The sequence below is a fragment of the Lissotriton vulgaris genome, chromosome 3_1, assembly GCF_964263255.1.
Source record: "Lissotriton vulgaris chromosome 3_1, aLisVul1.2, whole genome shotgun sequence".
Classification (NCBI taxonomy): Eukaryota; Metazoa; Chordata; class Amphibia; order Caudata; family Salamandridae; genus Lissotriton; species Lissotriton vulgaris.
Window position 1 is genome coordinate 694,571,289 of NC_141689.1, and position 14,279 is coordinate 694,585,567.

Here is a 14,279-nt window from a genome sequence, read left to right on the forward strand (position 1 = left end):
CTGAGATACACTTAATAAGCCAGTTAACCAATCAATTTAAAAAAAAAAAAATCCATTTAGACACTTATTTAAACATTTATTCTTCAATCAACTTTTACATATACATATATAAAACATATTTATTTTTCAGAAAGACACACATTCACTGGATGGTGTCATCAGTGATTTAATGAGTGATGTAACTGACCATGTCATGAGTGATGTAATATGTGATGTTATCAGTAGTGCATTACACGCGCAAGTTATAGTGATTCCAACTAACTATAACGTGGGAATTTCAATGGTTTTATGTCAGTAAAATTTCCAGCTAACTATAACTGGTGTGAAACCTATGGTTTTTTCAGTGAACAAATATATATATGGCTGTAACCTCTTTCACACAAAAAAGAGCAGAGGCCACATCGAGGGAAACAGCAAGGAAGCAGCTTTAATGCCATTTAAAATGGCGAATGCATTTCAGCGAGTATTGCCTTCTTCAGCGCCCAAGATGTTCACAACAGCTTCCAAGTTTGCATAATGTTCAATCCTGCTGCCCTCTTTGTAGAAGAAGGTCGGCTCCGACCCCCTATGACGATGGTACACCACCTGTTGCAGCCTACCGTGTAGCTCTATACTGCAACACCCAGAATGCACAGTCCAGATACCAGGTAGGTGGTGATAGGAATAGAAACCCAATGGGGTGGCCGGAATGTGGGATTTGCGGTAATGAAAGTCCAAAGGTGATCCCTTGAAATGCCGGCAAAGTGCTCCCTCGAGTCCCCACACCGCCTCAGCCTACGGGTTGCGGTACAAATTCCAGCAGGGGCAGATATGACAGTGCACATCACCCATGGCCAGGTAAGATACCTCGCAACCCCTTTGTCTCTTCCACAACAATATGGCGGGCTCCTGAGCAATATATATGTTAATTTGTATTAAAATATAATATATTTTCAAACTTAACATAATGTCAATTTTGTTGATTTTGAAATTATTATATATATATATATTTATATATATATACACACACATACATACATATATATACACAAACAAAAAATAAATAGGCGTAGAACACATACTAATGTTGTGCTTAAAAACTTTGCTGTAGAAATGGCAAAAGACTTTGTCCATTTCTATCTCGGCATGGATAGCAATGTGCTAATCCTATGCTTAAAAACTTTGATAGAAAAGCAGACATTTGAGGTGAGCAGATCTAGAGTGTCGCTGGTGTTGAGAGTGCTCTATACAGGAGCTGCTTTCTTGTGCCTCGGTAGAACCGAGGCACAAGAAAGCAGTGAAAAAAACGTGCAAAACACACAAAGGGGCCAGGGTAGAAACACCCTGATCCCCTAGGCCTGCTCAGGGGGTCCCACAAGGACTCCCAAGGCCCAATTTATTTTTTTTATATAAATTGCGGGGTACAAAGTACCGTACTCTGTACTGTACTCTGTACTACCTTCCCAAGCGCATACTGGAGGTTCCTGGTGGGCTAGTTGGCCCCCAGGGACCTCCAGTATGCAAGGGGAATTAGTTCCACCTCTGCAAATGCACCAGGGGGCTGCGTTGCAGAGAGGTGTAAAAAGGGGCGTAGCCTCATTACATCTCTCTGCAATGCAGCCCCCTGGCGCATGCTGGAGGTTTCTGGTAGGCTAGTTGGATCCCAGGGACCCCCAGTATGCAAGGGGAATTAGTTCCCTCTCTGCAAACTCACAAGGGGGCTTTGTTGCAGAGAGGTGTAAAAAGGGGCGTGGCCTCATTACACCTCTCTGCAATGCAGCCCCCTGGTGCATACTGGAGGTTCCTGGTGGGCTAGTTGGCCCCCAGGGACGCCCAGTATTCAAGGGAAATTAGTTCCCCCTCTTCAAACGCGCCAGGGGGCTGCATTGCAGAGAGGTGTAAAAAGGGGCGTGGCCTCATTACACCTCTCTGCAAGGCAGCCCCCTGGAGCATACTGGAGGTTCCTGGTGGGCCAGTTGGCCCCCAGGGACACCCAATATGCAAGGGGAATTAGTTCCCCCTCTGCAAACGCACGAGGGGGCTGCGTTGCAGAGAGGTGTAATGAGGCCACGCCCCTTTTTACACCTCTCTGCAACACAGCCCCCTGGCGCATACTGGAGGTTTCTGGTGGGCCAGTTGGCCCCCAGGGACACCCAATATGCAGGGGGACTTAATCCCCCAACTTAGAACACGCTACAGGGTGTGTTTGCACAGTCGTAAAGGTAGGGGGCAGGGCTTGGGGTGATGTGAATGCAAACATGCCCTGTGGCGCGTTTTAAGTTGGGGAATTAATTCCTCTTCAATCCAGATATCCCCTAGGGGGAAACTAGTCCAACAGGTGTCTCCAGTAAGCGCCACGGAGGTGTGTTGCAGAGTGTTGTAAAAAGGGGTCGTGCCCTCTGAACACCTCTCTGCAACACAGTAGCCTGGCGCATACTAGAGGTACCTGGGGGGCTAGTTGGCTCACTGGGACCTCAGGATTGAAGAAGAATTATTTCCCCAATCTAAAACGTGCCACAGGACATGTTTGCACACATGTTACCTCAGGCCCCGCCCCCTTCCTTCACTTTCGAGCAAAATATTCCTGTAAAATCAGCCAACCTACGAATTCCGATTTACTCACCTGTTATCACAAGAAATGTCAGTGCTGCATCTTTGAGCGCACTACTGATCCTGAAAAGTAATTCTAACCATACTTACAGTAACTTGAATTTCTTTCAATAGGCTAACATTGACTGGTTTCACTTGGAAATTTTTTTAAGTGTGGAGTTTCGGAACTTCAAAAAATTCCTCTTAAATCAGCCGAACTACGAATTCCAATGTACTCACCTGTTATCAGGAGAGACCTCAGTGCTGCATCTTTCAGCCCACTACTAATCCTGAAAAGTAATTCTAATGGTAGTTACAGTAACTTGAAATTTCCTCTATAGGCTAACATTGACTGGTTTCACTTGGAAATGTTTCTAAGTGTGGAGTTTTGGAACTTAAAAAAATTCCTCAAAAATCAGTCGAGCTACGAATTCCAATTTACTCACCTGTTATCAGGAGATACGTCAGTGCTGCATCTTTCAGCTCACTACTATTCCTGAAAAGTAAATTTAACTGTACTTACCAGTAACTTGAATTTCCTTCCATAGGATATCATTGCCTGCTATATAAAATATATATAAATTAAAAAATATTAAATTTAAAAAATATATAAAAATGTCAATATTTCAAAAAAATTCTCAATTTATATTAAAAATATGTAATGTAATTTAAAAAATAAAATATCTAAAAAGAAATACTTTAATACAATGTAGTAAATTAGTATAAAAAATATAACAATTAATACATTTAAAAATTATCATTTACAAAACCTTTGAAATTCACAGAAAAAACCATAGGTTTCAGCCACCGTATAGTTAGGAATTAGCATTTAAAAAACCTTGCAAATTCACTGAAAAAAACATAGGTTTCATACATGTTATAGTTAGCTGGACATTTCACTTGTACAAAACCATTGAAATTCTCCCGTTATAGTTAGTTCCGCTGACTATAACTCGCGCGCCCGCGAAGCAGTGCTGATGACGTTACATATTACATCACTCATGACATGGTCAGTGACATCACTCATGACATCACTGATGAAATCTCAAATGACATCACTGATGACATCACTGATGGCATCATCCTAGTGATAGAGTTGCAGACCTCCTCTCACCCTAATATAACCTTTGATACACACATTCATGAATAGAACCTAACATTTTCAAAACAATTGAGATACCAATACCAGTTAGAACAACATATTCAGTAATTCCAAAATCTACATACACATCCACTCATTCACCAATAGTTCTATATAGTCACTCATACATGTACTCACTCATCATATGTACTCATACACCTATACATCCTGTTACACACCTACACTTATACATAGAGTTATTCACACATATACTGACACATGCAAACAAACATCCATTTACTTGCATATACAGCTTCACACACACCACTACACTTATTTCTACAGAAACGTACACATACTTCCTCTCTTAAACAATCAGTTATAGAAACACATACTTATTTATACAGGAACTCTTCCAATCTGTCACTGTCATATATCCTTACCTATATACATCAATACTCACATGTACTAGTTTAAAACATATGTACATACTCATAAAGACACTACTGAGGAAGTTATTCACTCACTAACACACCCATACACACACTCATCCACCCATACAGTTCTGCACACATGCTGTCTTCAAAACACATACAAACAGTGAGTCAGTCATTCATCCATCTGTGCTCTAAGTAATACCCCCACCAGACCATACAGACACTCATTCTGATACTCAAAAAAACAACTAATAACCCATATAGGCACTCATGTAGCTACTCACTACACACAAAAAGTGAGACACTGATACAGATATTTAAACATTACTCGCTAATACATGTATTCACTAAGATATACTTAATAAGTCAGTTATACAATCAATTTTACAAAACAAATCATTTAGACACTTATTTACCCATTTATTCTTCCATCAACCTTTAGATATACGTATATAAAAAATATTTATTCTTCATAAAGACACACTTTCACTGAATAATGTCATCAGTGATGTCATCAGTGATGTCATTTGAGATGTCATGAGTGATGTCATGAGTGATGTCACTGACCATGTCATGAGTGATGCAATATGTGATGTCATTAGCAGTGCATTGCGGGCGTGCGAGTTATAGTTAGCTGAACTAACTATAACGGGGGAATTTCAATTATTTTGTATGAGTGAAATGTCCAGCTAACTATAACATGTGTGAAACCTATGTTTTTTTCAGTGAATTTGCAAGGTTTTTTAAATGATAATTCCTAACTATAACGTGGCTTAAACCTATGGTTTTTTCAGTGAATTTCAAAGGTTTTTTAAATGCTAATTCCTAACTATAACGTGGCTGAAACCTATGGTTTTTTCAGTGAATATATATATATATTACCTACTGGCGGTCGCCAGTAGGTAGTTATAGTTAGGATTATTTTCAATAGAAAATCTCAACATTCTATTGTGAATAACTTTGGCGCCGGTTGAGGAATCTGCCTGACAATTTCCTCAAATTTGCCTCGCGGCGCCCCGGTCCTTCCCTTAAAGTTTGGGGGGGATTTCTCAAGTGGGGGCCGAGATAAAAGGGGGGTCCCAAAACGTGTTTTCCCCATGTTAATTTCCATAGGGCGGTCAACCTCACTTTTAGTCCAAAGGGCTGAATGGATTTCCACCAAACTTGGCAAACTTGTAGGGACTGGTAGCCCGGTGTGCCTTTGCTATGTCTCAAGATATGTGCTTCAGTGGATTTTGAGTAATTTAGGTTAAAAAAAATATGTATATCTATAAGCGCTCCCGCGGTACGCGCACCGGGGCGCTAACCAGCGCGCTACGCGAGTTCGCGCGCGGAAAGCTGATTGGCTCATGGGTGCCTGTCAACATTCCAAGCAGTCCGGAGCTGCCGCCATCTTGTGTCTCGGTAGGATCGAGACACAAGAGGTGGCAAAAACAAAGGGGGAAATGACCATAAGGGGGCAGAGTAGACCCCCTCTGACCCCCTAGGTTTGATGTGGGGGCTATAAAAGGGCCCCGCGGGGCAAAAAAAAAAAATGTTTTTATTTGCGCGGGGGGAGCGCCCGGTACGCGCACCGCGGAGCGTACCGGGGAGCGTACCATGGGGAAAAAAGAATGATAGAGTTTTTAAAAAATGTAGCCTTTTTTTATAATTTGGAGGTAGTTCTAAAAAGAACAGTTTTTTTTATTTGTTTTGTTGTTTTATATTTTTTTAATGTTTTTTGACCATTTTGTACTTTTTTTGGCTTTTATGAACTATTTCATATTTTTTTGTTATTTTTATGGGGATAAACAAAAACAGGGAATCAAAAATGGCTCAACTGGAGCAAAAAAAAATCAGGAAAAAAATTAAGGTTTTTTGGGGCAATTGTGGTTGTCACCAGCAAGGAGGGTGAGCTTTATGCTCTGTTCACCATAGGAGAGGGTCTTACCACAAAAAATACATGTGATCCTGAATTCACCAAACCGTGGTTGTATGCAGGGGATCGTCTCCTTTGTCTCTGGTCCCGATGGAGTGGGTTGCTTTCTTTTGGAGGTGCTGGGTGAAGATTGGGGATGGTTACTGGCCAGTTCTCTCACTTCTGCGGCAGCATAGTTGTTGGGATGCTTGCGCTGCATGTGCCTAATCATGGTGTTATTACCAAATGAATATTTTTTATTAGGGTTCCCCCTTGAAAGTTCAATGCCACAGATTTGGCAAGTCACCTTTGGCGCATTCACTTTCTTCTTGCCCTCTGGGATGGAAAAAAACTCCCATACAATGTGCTGCTTTGGCCTGTATGGGGTATTGTCTTCTGGCAGCCACCTCCTCCCCTCCTCCTCCTCCTCCTCCTCTTCTTCTTGACCACCAATGTGATGTTGTGGTGGTCCTCTTGGTGGTGGTGGTGGTGGTGGTGGTGGTGGTGCAGATGCTCCAGCTGCTGCTGCTACTGTAGCCATTTTAAAGTACAAAATATTTCTCAAAGATCTCCAAACAGGTCTTCCTCAGTCAGAATAAGGAAAAAAGGTGGGGTCTTTCATCATTTGGAAAAAAAAACTATCCTGAACCAATGAAAAGTGTTATTTTCAGGTCACATGACCCGGGCTTTCATCATTTGGAAACCAAAACTGTTCTGCACCAATAAAAAGTGTGATTTTCAGGTCACATGACCCGACGCGCTTACGCGACGCACACCGGGGGCACCCGGGGGCGCGCCCCGGGTCGCGTCGCATAAGCGTGTCGGATGTTTATGTTGCACGATCGTATTCGCTCGAGTGCTTCCTGGTGCGCTTACGCCGTGCGTATCACGCGGACGCGGCTACGCGATACGTCACAATGATGTTTTCATTTGCGGGAATAGCGCTAACGGGACGCTCACCGGTGCACGCCGGAAAATTGCGCTTTCCGGTGCGCACACCGGGGCGCGCACCGGGAGCGCTCCAGGGCAAAAAATAAATAAAAAATAGTATTATATAAATATACAATATAGGATTCATTATAAAAATATTACATTTCCTAGGTTTGAGGCCCTATATATAGTTAGGAATTAGCATTTAAAAAACCTATGATATTCACTGAAAAAACCATAGGTTTCACAACAGTTATAGTTAGGAATTAGCATTTAAAAAACCTAGTAAATTCACTGAAAAAACCATAGGTTTCACACCAGTAATAGTTAGCTGGAAATTTTACTGACATAAAACCATAGAAATTCCAATGTTATAGTTAGTTGGACTCACTATAACAAGCGCGCCTGCAATGCACTGCTGATGACGTCACATAGTACATCACTCATGACATTGTCAGCTACATCACTCATGACATCACTTATGACACCATCCTAGTGACAGAGTGACAGACCTCCTTTTAGTGTAATGTAACCCTTGAAATAGATATTCAAAAATAGAAACTAACATTTTCAAAAAAATGATGATACCCATACCAGTTACAACAACCAATTCAGTAATTCCACCATCTATATACACACCCACTCATTTACCAACAGTTCTATATAGTCACTCTTACATATACTCACTCATCATATGTAGTGATACATCTATACATCCTGTTATACACCGACAGTCATCCCAAAGTTACTCACACATGCAAATAAATTATTGAACATCCATTTATTTGCATATAAAACTATACACACACTACCTCTTTACTTCTAAGGAAACTTACACATACTTACTCTCTTAAACAATCACTTATATAAACACATACTTATTTAAACAGGAACTCTTACAATCTCTTACTCTCACAAATACTCACTTATATACATCAAAACTCACATACACTAGATTAAAATATATGTTGTTACTAAAAAGACAATAGTGAGACAGTCATTCACTCACTAACACACACATATACACACTCATCCACCCATACAGTCCTGCACATATGCTGTCTTCAAAACACATACAAACAGTGAGTCAGTCACCAACCCATGCAGCTACTTATACACAAAGTGAAACACTGATACATATATTTCAATATTTAAAAGTTACTCGCTAATATATGTATTCAATAAAATACACTTAATAAGGCAGTTAACCAATCATTTTTTTTAAAAACATCCATTTACACACTTATTAAACCATTTATTCTTCCATCAACCTTTACAAATACAAATATTAAACATATTAATTATAAAGAAAGACACACATTCACTGGCTGGTGTCATCAGTGATGTTATGAGTGATGTCACTGACGATGTCATGAGTGATGTAATATGTGACGTCATCAGCAGTGCATTGCAGGCGCTCTTGTTATACTGAGTCCAACTAACTATAACGTTGGAATTTCTATGGTTTTATGTCAGTAAAATTTCCAGCTAACTATAACTGGTGTGAAACCTATGTTTTTTTCAGTGAATATATATATATATATATATATATATATATATATATATATATATATATATGTAAATTCACTGAAAAAACCATAGGGTATAGACCATATATAGTTAGGAATTAGCATTTACAAAACCTTGAAAATTCACTGAAAAAACCATAGGTTATAGACCATATATAGTTAGGAATTCGCATTTACAAAACCTTATTTTACTCACACAAAACCATTGAAATTCCATATATAGTTAGTTGCACTAACTATATATCGCGCACCCGCAATCCATTGCTGATGATGTCACATATTACATCATTCATGACATGGTCAGTGACATCACTGATGACATCACTGATGACATCTCAAATGACATCACTGATGACATCTCAAATGACATCACTGATGACATCACTGATGACATCTCATTTGACATTACTGATCACATCACTGATGATATCATTCATGTGATAATGCGATGAACCTCTTCAGACTCTAATATAACCTTAGATACAATCAGTGTAAACAGACACTCACAGACTGTCACTCATCCATGGAGTTACTCACACACCTAGTCAGTCATACAAAGAATCAATCACACCTCCATTTCCTCAACTATACAGTTATACAAACTTTACTTATTCAAACATATACTAACACATATTTACTCTCTTATACAATCCCTGATACAAGTTCACAATGATCCATACAGCCACTCACACATTCACTGGCTCTTATGCACAGTTATTTATATATGTCAACTCTCACATGTACTGTGTTTTACATATGTACTTACTTTGACATGTAGCACTGAGATATCCATTCACTCACCAATACACTCATGCACACAGTCAACCGCCCATACAGCTGTTTCCACATGCACTTTTGAAACCATACATCTAGTGAATGAACTGCTCACACATCTATGCACATAGTCATACACCTCCCAGCCACCCACACACACACTCAGTCTCCCATACAAATACTTGGGCAACCAATCAATAACCCATATAGTTACTCATATAGCTACTTATCAACACATGCAACAGTTTACAGAACAACAGACATAATGATGCACAAATTAAGACAGTTTAGTCACTAACCCATGCACTCAGTGAGACACATTTAATCACTCACTCATACAGTCAGTCATGCACCTACTAAATCCTTCATCCAGACACTTATACATCCACTCATTCTTCAATATGTAAGACATATTTTAACTTTACAGAAACATACAGTCACTGGATGTTGTCATCAGTGATGTCATTTGAGATGTTATCAGTGATGTCATCAGTGATGTCACTGACCATGTCATGAATGATGTAATATGTGACATCATCAGCAGTGGATTGCGGGTGCGCGATATATAGTTAGTGCAACTAACTATATATGGAATTTCAATGGTTTTGTGTGAGTAAAATAAGGTTTTGTAAATGCGAATTCCTAACTATATATGGTCTATAACCTATGGTTTTTTCAGTGAATTTTCAAGGTTTTGTAAATGCTAATTCCTAACTATATATGGTCTATAACCTATGTTTTTTTCAGTGAATTTTCAAGGTTTTGTAAATGCTAATTCCTAACTATATATGGTCTATAACCTATGGTTTTTTCAGTGAATATATATATATACATACATATATAAACATATATCATCTGTATATCTATATAAATACAAACATAAATGCATGCATACATATACTTATATGCATACAGATGCATGTTATTTACATGAAAGTTGAAAAAACACTAATAAAAGCAAAGCTAAAAAGCCACCTCATTACCAACAGAATGGCTTTAACTTAAACGAGGGCGAAATCTATTGCATTTTCAATGCTTGTGTACTTTGGTTCCATCAAGAAAGCATTCAGATGTGTCACACATTTGCCATAAATTCTGAATGTTAGCACTCTAGTTGCACATTAGATCACTGTAGTAAAGCTACTGCTCACCAGGGACGTCTGCTGCTGGTATTCAAAGTGCATGTTTCAGTCTGCATGTCAGACTTTTTTTTAATGAAATAGAAGAGGATTTGAGAAGTCACTCAAAATGATCCCTAATTTTTCTTTCTGAAGCACTAATCATACTTTCTATGGCAAAATTAACCCCCTCATGTTGTTCCTTTTTAAATTGAGTGTTTTCAGACTTACCACTTCATTCCAATCAAGATGGCTTCTGTTGTGCCATACTTTTGTCATAAGTAAGACTGTTAGCGCTCTAGTTGTTCTTTAGAACACTCTGGGACATTCTGTCATTGGGCTATACTTGGGGTACATCTGGGTGATATTTGGGCTACATTTAGGCTCTTTTGTCTCTGGTGGCCATCTTGGGAGACTGTATGTCAGAATTTTTTAATGAAATTGAAGAGGGTTTGAGAAGTCACTCAAAATGTGCCCTAATTTTTCTTTCTGCAGCACTAATCATAATTCATATGGCAAAATATACCCCCTCATTTTGTTCCTTTTTAAATTAAATGGTTTAAGAGTTACCACTTTATTCCAATCAAGATGGCTTCAGGTGTGCCATACCTTTGTAATAAGTAGGACTGTTAGCGCTCTAGTTGTTCTTTAGAACACTCTGGGACATTCTGTCATTGGGCTATACTTGGGCTACATCTGGGTGATATTTGGGCTACATTTGGGCTCTTTTGTCTCTGGTGGCCATTTTGGGAGACTGCATGTCAGAATTTTTTAATGAAATAGAAGAGGATTTGAAAAGTCACTCAAAATGTGCCCTAATTTTTCTTTCTACAGCACTAATAATACCTTCTATTGCATAATATACCCCCTCATTTTGTTCCTTTTTAAATTAAATGTTTTAAGAGTTACCACTTTATTCCCATCACGATGGCTTCAGGTGTGCCATACCTTTGTAATAAGTAGGACTGTTAGCGCTCTAGTTGTTCTTTAGAACACTCTGGGACATTCTGTCATTGGGCTATACTTGGGCTACATCTGGGTGATATTTGGGCTACATTTGGGCTCCTTTGTCTCTGGTGGCCATTTTGGGAGACTGCATGTCAGAATGTTTTAATGAAATAGAAAAGGATTTGAGAAGTCACTCAAAATGTGCCCTAATTTTTCATTCTGCAGCACTAATCATACTTTCTATGGCAAAATATACCCCCTCATGTTGTTTCTTTTTAAATTAAATGTTTTAAGAGTTACCACTTTATTCCAATCAAGATGGCTCCAGGTGTGCTATACCTTTGTAATGAGTAGGACTGTTAGCGCTCTAGTTGTTCTTTAGAACACTCTGGGACATTCTGTCATTGGGCTATACTTGGGCTACATCTGGGTGATATTTGGGCTACATTTGGGCTCCTTTGTCTCTGGTGGCCATTTTGGGAGACTGCATGTCAGAATGTTTTAATGAAATAGAAAAGGATTTGAGAAGTCACTCAAAATGTGCCCTAATTTTTCATTCTGCAGCACTAATCATACTTTCTATGGCAAAATATACCCCCTCATGTTGTTTCTTTTTAAATTAAATGTTTTAAGAGTTACCACTTTATTCCAATCAAGATGGCTTCAGGTGTGCCATACCTTTGTAATAAGTAGGACTGTTAGCGCTCTAGTTGTTCTTTAGAACACTCTAGGAGGCTGCAGTAGAACACAAAGGAATCAACTGACAGTCTCTGTCCTTGTTGGATGTACATGTTTTACTGAGAATGTCAGACTTCATTTTCACATGACTAAGAAAGATAATGTGAATTTACAGAAAATATGCTTTCAGTTTAGCTTATAGATCCCCTTCCAAACCACTGTGGGAAAATCATGAGATATTAGTTTTCTTTCAAACAATATTCATGATATCACAGCAGAAGGTTTTTTCACATGGTAAAATCACCTTAGAACCCACCACAATTCCTAAAACGAGTATGGTACCATCAACAAATGATTTATAATGTAACTAAAGTCCTAAAACCCTCTATTAACTACAATGCTTTTTAATGAGGTGCTATCATGTATATTGGTCCCAAGATGGCTGCCAACACTTCTTGGATGAAGTGCTGACAGCCAATCAGATCAGATGTGTGGTTAGGCTCCGCCCAGATATATATCTTTTTTTTAACCTAAATTACTCAAAATCCACTGGAGCACATATATTGAGACCTAGCAAAGGCACATCAGGCTAACAGTCCCTACAATTTTGCCAAGTTTCGTGCAAATCCATTCAGCCGTTCGAGCTAAAAGTGAGGCCAACCGCCCTCTGGAAATTAACATGGGAAAAACGTGTTTTGGGACCCCCCTTTTTTCTCGGCCCCCCCTTGATGAAACCCCCCCAAATTGTCAGGGGCTGCTCAGAAACAAAATGTTCCACTTTCCTGAAAATGTCAGCCAATTCCGTCCACAAACGCCAAAGTTATTAGACATAGAATTTTCAAAAATCCCATAGAGAAAAAATCCTAACTATATATACCTACTGGCGACCGCCAGTAGGTAATATATATATATATATATATATATATATATATATATATATATATATTCACAGAAAAAACCATAGGTTATAGACCATATATAGTTAGGAATTTGCATTTACAAAACCTTGAAAATTCACTGAAAAAACCATAGGTTATAGACCATATATAGTTAGGGATTAGCATTTAAAAAACCTTATTTTATTTGCACAAAACCATTGAAATTCCATATATAGTTAGTTGCACTAACTATATATCGCGGACCCGCAATCCACTGCTAATGATGTCACATATTACATCATTCATGACATGGTCAGTGACATCACTGATGACATCACTGATGACATCTCAAATGACATCACTGATGACATCACTGATGACATCTCAAATGACATCACTGATGACATCACTGACATCTCATTTGACATTACTGATTACATCACTGATGATATCATTTATGTGATAATACATCTTCAGACTCTAATATAACCTTAGATACACTCAGTGTAAACAGGCATTCACAGACTGTCACACATCCATGGAGTTACTCACACACCTAGTCAGTCATGCAAAGAATCAATCACATCTCCATTTCCTTAACTATACAGTTATACACACCTTACTTATTCAAACATATACTAACACATATTTACTCTCGTATACAATCCTTGATACAAGTTCACAATGATTCATACAGCCACTCTCACATTCACTGGCTCTTATGTTCAGTTATTTATATATGTCAACTCTCACATGGAGTGTGTTTTACATATGTACTTACTTTGACATGTAGAACTGAGATATCCATTCACTCACCAATATACTCATGCACACAGTCAACTGTCCATACAGCTGTTTCTACATGCACTTTTGAACCCATACACCTAGGGAATCAACTGCTCACACATCTATGCACAGAGTTATACACCTCCCAGCCACCCACACACATACTCAGTCTCCCATACAAATACTTGGGCAACCATTCAATAACCCATATAGTTACTGATATAGCTACTGATTTAAACATGCAGCAGTTTACAGAAGAACATAAATAATGATTGCCAAATTAAGACACTTTAATCACTAACCCATGCACTCAGTGAGACACATTTAATCATTCTCTCATACAGTCAGTCATGCACCTACTAAATCCTTCATCCAGACACTTATACATCCACTCATTCTTCAATATGTAAGACATATTTTAACTTTACAGAAACATACAGTCACTGGGTGTTGTCATCAGTGATGTCATCAGTGATGTCATTTCAGATGTCATCAGTGATGTCATCAGTGATGTCACTGACCATGTCATGAATGATGTAATATGTGACATCATTAGCAGTGGATTGCGGGTCCGCGATATATAGTTAGTGCAACTAACTATATATGGAATTTCAATGGTTTTGTGCAAATAAAATAAGGTTTTTTAAATGCTAAT